Consider the following 10,463-nt stretch of genomic DNA (forward strand, 5'->3'; position numbering starts at 1 on the left):
TCAACGTGGGCCTTTCAACAGAGACTTGTAATCATAATTCAATATATCTGATAATTCAATCATTTGATCTTATCTTCTAATTCCATTGATAAATATTTTGAAACAGATACAATCATATAAAGTATTTAATCTAATATTTTGTTTACGTTTCAAGTTATAATATATATACACATATACATATATAATCATATTCGTTTAATGGTTCGTGAGTCGTTGGAACTTGGTCGAGGTTGAATGAATGTATGAACATAGTTTAAAATTCTTGAAATTTAACTTAACAAATATTGCTTATCGTGTCGAAAACATATAAAGATTAAAGTTTAAATTTGATTGGAAATTTCCGGGTTGTCACATTAGATATAAAGGATATGTAATTTTGTTTTCATGTAAATAAGTCATGAATGATTACTCATATTTTTGTAATTTTATGAGATATTTCATGCTAGTTGCCAAATGATGGTTCCCACATGTGTTAGGTGACTCACATGGGCTGCTAAGAGCTGATCATTGGAGTGTATATACCAATAGTATATACATCTAAAAGCTGTGTATTGTACGAGTACGAATACGGGTGCATACGAGTAGATTTGTTGATGAAACTGAACGAGGATGTAATTGTAAGAATTTTTGTTAAGTAGAAGTATTTTGATAAGTGTCTTGAAGTCTTTCAAAAGTGTATGAATACATATTAAAACACTACATGTATATACATTTTAACTGAGTCGTTAAGTCATCGTTAGTCGTTACATGTAAATGTTGTTTTGAAACCTTTAGGTTAACGATCTTGTTAAATGTTGTTAACCCAATGTTTATAATATCAAATGAGATTTTAAATTATTATATTATCATGATATTATGATGTACGAATATCTCTTAATATGATCTATATACATTAAATGTCGTTACAACGATAATCGTTACATATATATCTTGTTTCAAAATCATTAAGTTAGTAGTCTTATTTTTACATATGTAGTTCATTGTTAATACACTTAATGATATATTTACTTATCATTTAACATAATTAACCAAGTGTATCAATATCTTAATATGATTCATATGTACCTAGTAAGACGTTATAACGATAATCGTTATATATATCGTTTTCGAGTTTCTTAATTTAATAGTCTCATTTTTATGTATATAACTCATTGTTAAAATACCTAATGAGATACATACTTATAATAAAATCATGTTAACTATATATATAACCATATATATGTCATCGTATAGTTTTTACAAGTTTTAACGTTCGTGAATCACCAGTCAACTTGGGTGGTCAATTGTCTATATGAAACCTATTTCAATTAATCAAGTCTTAACAAGTTTGATTGCTTAACACGTTGGAAATACTTAATCATATAAATATCAATTTCATTTAATATATATATATATATAAACATGGAAAAGTTCGGGTCACTACACTGGAGACTATAATAGAATATATGTTTCGAGTATTGAAGTTACATTTGTAGTTATTTTATTTGTAAAAATGGGCTGTTTAATACTTCGCTCTTGCTAAAAGTATTGGATGTAGAGAAGTGTAATTTAAATTTGGTCTTGATTTGGTTTTTATCTATAATCATATATGATTTTGATTTGATCTATTTTTGATTCGTTTGTTTTATTTGTAAGGTACTTTTGATGATATCCTATGAAGGTAGCTGAGTTATTGTTCGAAAGTGGGTTCAAAAGGCTTATGGTGATTCTTTGGAGGTACCAAATAGCATTGTAACTGAAACTTTTCTTCCTTTAATACTCTTGGATTCCTATCATCACTTCAAATCAATGCTATTTCAGGAACTTGAAAGTAGACCCTTTCAATTTGGAAATATTTCTAAAAAGGAAGACCCTCCCAGCTGCATTATCTCAATTGCCGTTTTAGACCAAACTGCATTAGTATTCTCAGTTTTTAGATGTTAATCTTTGTTTAATTTGTGTGGGTGCATATAATCTGGCTGCCAACTTCAGTAGGGAACTAGCTGAATACATAATCTATATCATATATGTTTCTGGTGGTGATAAAATTCCCGGAAAAGGAGGGCCTGACATTACACAAGCTGACCTTCTCGTGTGTAGTTTTGCTTCAATCAAAGTTACACTACACTGGTTGAATTTGTTGATATAAATATGATATTTCATATAACCGTGTGTTTGTTTGTGTTCATACAGGTTATAAACGAGACTGATCTTGCACAAACAGTTGGTGTTGATCTGGCAGTCATGGAGCCTGATGCACTTCGAATGTGAGATGGTTGGCCCTTCGTATTTGCTCAGGTATCTTCCTTAACTTGATTTTCAAAACAAATTCTATTTTCTTTTTTAAGATCCTATTTTCCAAATTTGAAGTTGCTCTGTTACTTACGAGTTATGTCTTATATATATGGTATTATACACATACTAACAGCAGCCCTTTTTGGGGCTTCCCATTATTCCACTTGGCACCCCTCCTCTCACAAACCATTACTCTTCATCTTTTTCCTCTTTAATTTACCACTTTGCCATTACCCTTTTAGGCTTTTAAGTAAAAAAAAAAAAAAAAAAAAAAGGAACGGAAAGAAAAAGGCGACGTGCTTTCTCCATACCCATGGTCATATCTTCTCCTATATAGCCATACCCTCTCCCTCATCTCCTTTCCTTTCTTCATTCATCTAATTTTACTCCCATTTCACCTTTCTCCTTCTTTCTCAATTGTTAATTAGTTACATACAGATTGATATTTTTGCCTGATTTTTTGGCCTGATTTCATCTAATTTTATAACTATTTTGACCCCATTTTTTGTGATTTCATTGCAGGGTGTCCTTCGATTACCATTTTTCCCTTTACAAGGTACATGATTCTTTTATATAACCTTACAAATTCATCAATCGTTATTAATGAATTTAGTTTTGGTTCATCATTAGCTCTGTTTTGCTTATCGCTATTAACTAACAGATACGTTTGTTAACTGCATTTGCTACTTCTTTACTCGCTAGGGTTTTTTCATTTGTTAGATTTTTGGATATAATTATAAATCGTTATTCTCACTCGAAAGATGAAGAATTTACAGATGCTGCATCCATAAGGTGCACAGGTTAGTAGCACTATGTCTACGATTTTCTTGCAAGTATGTAAAGTTTGGGGATTTAAGAGGTAGTAACTATTGCACTATTGTTTTGTATGCATATCAAGTGTTTGATGAAATGACAAAAAGGATAACTTTAACTTATACTCATTATGATTTTTCGTTTTCAGCAGATGAAGCTACACCAATCATTTGTATTTCTTCGCTGACGGTTATTTTTTATGGTGCAACTTTGAGGTATTTCATTTATTAATTTGGTAATCTATATAACTTACAACGTACATAATTGTTTTTGGAAAAATATAGATGATAAATTGATGTTTAATATGATATTGTGGGTTTGCAAGGTGTTGGTAGTTTGTTGGCCTACAGTTAGAATTTTTGCAAGAACATTCGGTCTACAAGTTCTAAGAACAATGATCAAATTGACGTAAAGCGGTGAGTCGTTTTTTCTTTATATGGCACCTGTCTCCAATCGTATTCATTCAAGCTCCTTTGTATAAATGAAGTCTTCTATAGACGGTTAACCATGAGAATTAATGACTTCTTTCTATGAACGGGTTTTGAATAATATAGGAGTTGGTCAAACGTATAACCTTTTCTGTGGCATGCTTAGGTTTTGCATGATAAAAGAGACTTGGTGGAAGATGTCGTTGCAACAAAACTATATTCTGCTTACATATGACGATAAGGATGGTGACTGGATGCTTGTATGCTTGTGGGAGATGTTTCGTGGGAGTAAGTACATAATTGTATTGTTCACTTAGCATGCTGTTACATACTTTAATTGTTGTTACATTTTTTAAGACACCCAACTCAAGTAGTTGGCTCATTATTATGTGTGTTAGGGTTTCTAAACTTACGACCGGTCTAATAATAGTTTTGATACAAGAACCGTGGGTGTTTATCAAATGTGGCAAAGTGGGCGGGTCACACATTGAAAATTTTAAACCAAATGTTGAAAAGATGGGAGCTTTTGTCCATTAATTACTTTCAATCACGCTTTGCTTGATTGAATCATATTATTAGGAAGGGTATATGATTGAAAACCAATTATAGCTATTGCAGGTTCTTGCATTGGTTAACTTATTTCCTACTAACGAGTCTCTGAAAGAGATTAACAGCTACATGTATTAAGTTGTAAGTATTTCTCTTACATAGTCGCTAATTGGGATTCTGAAGCTCAGTATGAAAACTTGAATTCATGTCTGTCACATGTTCATAATGTTATTACTGATTTTAAAGGCTCAAAATAGTTAATTCATACTTCATTGTTTAATAAATAAGAATAAGAAACAAAAATGTATAAGTAACTAAATATATGTGTACCGATTCACAACTTCGTATGTATGAGAAGTTTTTATACGGTGTGAACTGAGGTTACAAAAACAGTCAATTAGTTTGGTTCTCGCATATATTCTTTAGCTTAACCTTAGCTGATTAAGTTTGCTAAGGTAGTATTGATATTACATATTGTTTAACTTTAAATATTGATTTATTGGGTAACGTCGTAACTGATTAGGGTTATGGGATCGAATCAAATATGTGAACACTGTTAAACTCTTTACGGATATAGATTGCTCAATTCATCAAACATTTTTATGTTAATTAGACTAACAATCGATTTAGATGTATATGTTACTTTTTTATTTTGGTTCACCAGGAACATCGAAACGAATATGTGTTAGGAACCGATGAGTTTTCATGGATGAAATCACATCTTTGTTTCGCTTGAAATATGAGGCGAAGGTCATAATTTGATACATTTACTCAGGTAAATTTCGTTAATTTATTATGTTATTAATAATCGTATGCGAAGTTCTGTCTAAACGAATCATGTACATCGCTGCCATTGTAATCCATTATGTTGGTATGTATTTTTTATGTAAGTATAAATTTAGAATCGCTTTGAAATAGTTATAATTCTGACTTACGAAGAAGAGAAGAAGTGTCCTTGGTGTGCTGAAGGGATAATGCTTATGTTACATTCTTCTATTTTCTAGCCTATTAAGTTCACTACCTTCAACTAAATCGATGAACTTGCTGAAATGGTACATTTTTCAGTTTTCTTTACTTTTACCCTTTATTTTTAGCATTAAAATGTCTACAAATACTCATATATGTGTTTAATGTTTATACTTACAATGATTGTGATGTGCCAGAAGGTTTACTTTTTATATCAGCACTCGAACAACACCCATTGCAACTGATTTCAAGGATAATATCTACTTAAAGGTAGCAGCTTCGGTTAATGACACGAATAAAGCTGAAAGGTTTGTCATCTGTGCATACTCATGGTTCTAAAGATTAATTTTATACTTTGTTTTGTTAATGACAAAGTCATATTTGTATACTTATTTACAGGCTACAACTAGAAGGCAATCTGCAAGGTTTGACCTCGATGAACTAAAACCCGTTATAGACCACTTAAAGATAGATCATGTAAGTGATAGTCAACCATACCATTCTGAAGATGATAAAGTCAAAGTCAATGATTCTAGCCCGGTGCCTCTGTCATCTTAATCTAATTCCGCTTATAAAAAGATTGATAATCTGTTTTGGTTATTGGTACAAGTGCTCTTTGCACTTTTGATTGATAAGGAATATTCTGAAGTTAGATCCAAAGGTACTATAGCCATGAACTAAATTGTATAATCAAAGTAAGTTTTGAGGTTCTTTAATATGTTTTGTGTAAATGCATTATGAAGTTTGGTTACTTTGACTACATATTTTGGTCTAATTTCATTGGATTCGTTTAAAACATTTTTAACTTGTAAATCTTTGTATTATAGTTGGATTCGTTTCAATGGTTCGCCTTTTCCGCAGCTATGCAAGTAGTTTTATTATCCTCCTCTAAAATTATGTTTTAATTTTGATCTAAAATCATTTCAATTGACGAGTTTGTTTATTTGTACGTTTTCAGTTATTTGTTGGTTTTGGATTTTCCTAACATGCTCTTGGAATGTTAAGGTAATAATGTATGCATTAACTAGATAACTGATATTCATATTTTGGATTTGTGTTTTGATCTTTATTGATCGTGTGATTTTGATCGTGTTTTGGTTTAGTAAAAATCAGTGGAGATATCGGGAGATGGATCACTTTCGGGGTCGTCTTGACATTATTCTTTCTTGAGCATTTTAAAGGTCAATTTACTGATAATAAATGTCCAGACTTTCGAGTACCTATCATTGTTGTCGATTGGGTGGTGATTATAGCTTTTACTATATTTACTTTTAGTGGTTATCAATGTTCAACTGATCTATTGATTCATTAGCATTTCAGTTACATGTGTTTTCTAATTTTAATAGTTACATTTTATAACTATCCAGTGAAACTTCGAATCCATATATAGTTTTGTCCACATGTGCTATGGTATACTTTGTATGTGGTATATATTAAAAATCAATGAATTTCACATATATTTGATTACATTGTATGACATATATATACAATGGAACCTAGCATCCAGCCGCGAAAAGAAACAGCCAACAAAAACACCAGTGGTCACACAAATCAGTGACTATGCTTGATGCTACTTATAGCTTCAAACAACAACGAACGAGGTTTGTAGAAAGAAGGGATGGATTCAAATGTCTTTTAGTTTTTTTTTACATAAAGACAATTTGGGATTTGAACCATAGTTTATGTTGTTGTATGGATGTCAACAAATGACAGTCGGTTGCATAGGATATAATTATTTTTCGTTGTAGTTTGCTTTTTCGTTGTAGTTTGCATGCCCCAAAAATCATCAGGTAAAATGTGTCGTGTAAATCGATAGCTAGCGTTAAAATCGCATAAACTTTAGAGCAGCAACGCGCGAACCCTCAATTATTATTATTATTATTATTTGCAGGTGAAAACACGGGGTTGATGTGGAGGAAATGGTAGAAAACATTTTGCAAGCTTGGGAAGTTACAACAAGGAATAAACGACGTTGATGCCATTCGACTATCTTGAATGCCTTGTCTTTTGTTAAACTTGAATTAACTTCGTTCTTTAGAACCAGAGTTATTATCTTTAGAGTTTTTTTTCCGGTGTGAGTTAGTTTGTACATTTTCGATGGTTGCAACATTGCTTGCTTACTAATACAACAATTTGCTTACTAATGTGTATCTCTTTATAGGAGATGGAACACACTGATTTGCATGGTAAATAGAATAAAAGTTTTGATTAAGCTTATGTTGTCATACTATACAAGTTTGATGAGAAAGTTGATCTGGTAGCAAGTGAAATATGAGTATAGTAAATAAACATGTGTATACAATTAACTCTCCTAGATACGGTAAAAATGGACGTGTATAAACTGGTATGTCTGTAGTATCTTACTTCTTAAGTTTATTAAAACTAAATATCATTACGCCCTTTTTTGTTGCAGGTTATAAAACTCGGGGTTTGATACTTTGTTGTTTTAGCGGAAGATCAAACAACACAACAAGGTACTTTAAGTTGTTGGGGAAGATCTTGAAGAAATAAGGGAAACTCGGTATGCTAATGTTGGTATCATAACTTAGTTAAGTTAAGGTCTTGCTCAAAACAAGGTAATTTCAATAATGATTTGTTTCATTTGTGTAAGTGTATAATACAAGAAATTTGTACCAATATTAACGCATTCAAATACTATAAGCTGTCGTGTAACGCACTGGCTCTTAAAGGATAATATGTATATATTCTCCGTATTAAACTTGATTTAACTTTTAACTTTAAAATTAAAAAAAGTAGGGAAAAAAACAAGTCTTTTACAACAATAAGGTCCATAGATAGATATAGATATCCGTATATTCATTGGCACCTACACATATTCTAAAATATACTCCCCATTTGTATCGGGGTTCCACAACCCCGTTGAATCCGACATGTCCAGCCCAAAACGCCGGAGGCTCGCCGTATCGCGGCGTTGCCGGCCAAGATTTTCCAGGCGTTTTGGTTGCTGCAACGTGAGGTCCAACGGCCCATTAGGCCACGTGGCGGTTTGCTGTTGGGGGAAAAATTGAGCCGTTGGGGATGTAGCCGTTGGTAAAAAAAATAAAAATTAAATTATTTTTATATTTATCTATATATATACATACTCTATTAAATCATTTTACACACACAAAACAATCTTTCTTTCTATATTTCTTTTATCATTTAAAAAATAACAAACAATGGAAAATGCATGCAAAATGTTTGATTTTATCATTGATGATTCCGATGATGAAAATGTGGTTAATTTTGTTAAAAGTTTAACGGAAGAAGAGGTGGAGGGAGAAGCGAGTAGTTCACGAGTCCCTCGAACACGGGTTTATATAGCAAGGGATCGGGAAGATGCGGCTGTGAGGTTATACAATGATTATTTTTCGGAAACACCCGTGTATCCGGAAAAAAATTCAAACGACGTTTTCGAAAGAGTCGTGAATTATTTCTTCGAATCATCGAAGGTATATCTAACTTTAATAGTACAAATATTCCCGATTATTTTTTGTATTTTAGGGAACGTCCAGACGCAGTTGGTCGTCAAAGTTTGACGATCCTACAAAAGTGCACCGCGGCCATACGTCAAATGGCGTATGGAACTACACCAGATATGTTTGACGAATATATAAAAATTGGTGAGAAAACGGCTGCTTTATGTCTAAATAATTTTTGTAGATGCGTATTTCATTTGTTTGCTCTCGTGTATTTGAGAAAACCAACCGCCGATGATATTGCTCGACTTTATAATTTTCATGAACAAAAACATGGTCTACCGGGTATGCTCGGTAGTATAGATTGTATGCATTGGGAATGAAAAAATTGTCCAATTGCTTGGCAAGGACAATATACTCGAGGTGATTAAAAAGGCCCATCTATTATGCTTGAAGCAGTGGCTTCTCAAGATTTGTGGATATGGCATGCATTCTTTGGTATGGCTGGTGCAAACAACGACATTAACGTTTTAAATTTTTCACCGTTGTTTAACACTATTAAAGAGGGCACTGCTCCACCTTCACCGTTTAATGTAAACGGTCATCACTACGATAGAGGGTATTACCTAGGTGATGGTATATACCCAGATTGGGCTATGCTGGTCAAAGCTCCCCACAATCCAATTGATGAACAATGTAAAAAGTTTAAACGGTTTCAAGAAAGTGCAAGGAAAGATATTGAACGTGCTTTTGGAGTACTACAAGGTAGATTTACCATGTTAAAGACTCCGACAAGAACTATGGACTTCAACAAAATTAGAAGACATATGTACGCTTGTGTTGTATTACATAACATGATTCAAGAAAATAACGGTTTTGTGATTTCGAAAAGGGATGAAAAAATGATTGCTCACCCAAGTAACCGTCCTAGAAGGTTAGAAAGGAATTTGAGAGATTGAGATGCCAGGATTAAAGAAATCAGAGAAGCAAGTTCACAATCGGTTGGAGTCAGATTTAACCGAGCACGTTTGGAACTTATCACCTTATTTTCGTAGCGCTAATATTAATATTTATAATTAATAATGTGTTATGTATTTTATATTTTCGTTTATGAATTTAAAATTGATGTATTGTTTTACGAATTAAATGTACTTTATTTTCATTAATAAAAAGTAGCCGTTTATTTCATTCATTCGCAAACATACGATTACATTATTTTCCTAAAAATTGAAAAACAACTTAGTTCCTAAAACGACTACATTATTTTCCTAACGGCTATCTTCAACAAGCACGTTCATCAATCAGATAAGTAATCGCGGATATCATATTGCTGAAATCCGTCATCGCTACTCGAAGATGAAGCGACTTCTCTTGGCGAATCAGAAAGAGCGTAGCTTTCATCCTTAAATTCAGTATAAATCGTCATTGGTTCCCTACGTACCAAAGCTTTTCCAATCAAAGCATAATAATCGTGGTCATCTTCAAGTAGCGTGGCGGGAACTCCGGGTCTTTTGAAATACCATAGGGAAAAATATAGTCGTTTGAAAAAGAAAAAAAAAATTAAACGGTTGGAAATATTTGCAAATATAGCCGTTGAATTTAAATAATATTTTTAAAAATATAATATAATCATATTAATAATAAAAATAAAATAAAACAAAAAAATACAAAATTAAATGCCATATCAGCATTCCACTAACACAACACCAACTCACAACACCACCACTACTCCACTCAACAACACAACACGTCCTAGTCATCAAAAAAGTGCAAAAAGTGCACAATACGAACTCACAACACCAACTCCCACTACAAATGGTCTTAAGATTATTATTTTCTGCAAAGTACGGAGTACTTTAATATGCATCAGCAACTTGTACATTTTTTGGGTGCATACATCAACTTGTACGTGTATATATTAATAATGAAACACTCTCTCCTTTCCCCTTCTTTCCTCCTTCACTTTTCCACTTTTCCCTTTCCCCTGTGTATATGATAATGCTAAAAACGAACA

The 10,463-nt window shown here is 32.5% G+C and overlaps 1 long non-coding RNA gene across 7 annotated transcripts; it reads left to right on the forward strand.

Moving 5' to 3' along the window:
- Positions 1-2,711: 2,711 nt before the first annotated feature.
- On the forward strand, positions 2,712-6,691 carry LOC139852866 (uncharacterized). 7 transcript variants are annotated; one of them, XR_011761202.1, is made up of 10 exons: positions 2,719-2,830; positions 2,977-3,302; positions 3,413-3,503; positions 3,682-3,803; positions 4,125-4,205; positions 4,729-4,839; positions 4,983-5,116; positions 5,228-5,338; positions 5,430-6,035; positions 6,134-6,691. It is a non-coding gene; the product is annotated as an uncharacterized lncRNA (long non-coding RNA). The 7 variants fall into 7 exon arrangements; XR_011761204.1 differs by having other exon boundaries at positions 4,134-4,205; XR_011761201.1 differs by having other exon boundaries at positions 3,682-4,839; positions 5,430-5,899; positions 5,989-6,035.
- The last annotated feature ends 3,772 nt before the right edge of the window (positions 6,692-10,463 follow it).

This window comes from Rutidosis leptorrhynchoides, chromosome 6 (genome assembly GCF_046630445.1).
Source record: "Rutidosis leptorrhynchoides isolate AG116_Rl617_1_P2 chromosome 6, CSIRO_AGI_Rlap_v1, whole genome shotgun sequence".
Taxonomy (NCBI): Eukaryota; Viridiplantae; Streptophyta; class Magnoliopsida; order Asterales; family Asteraceae; genus Rutidosis; species Rutidosis leptorrhynchoides.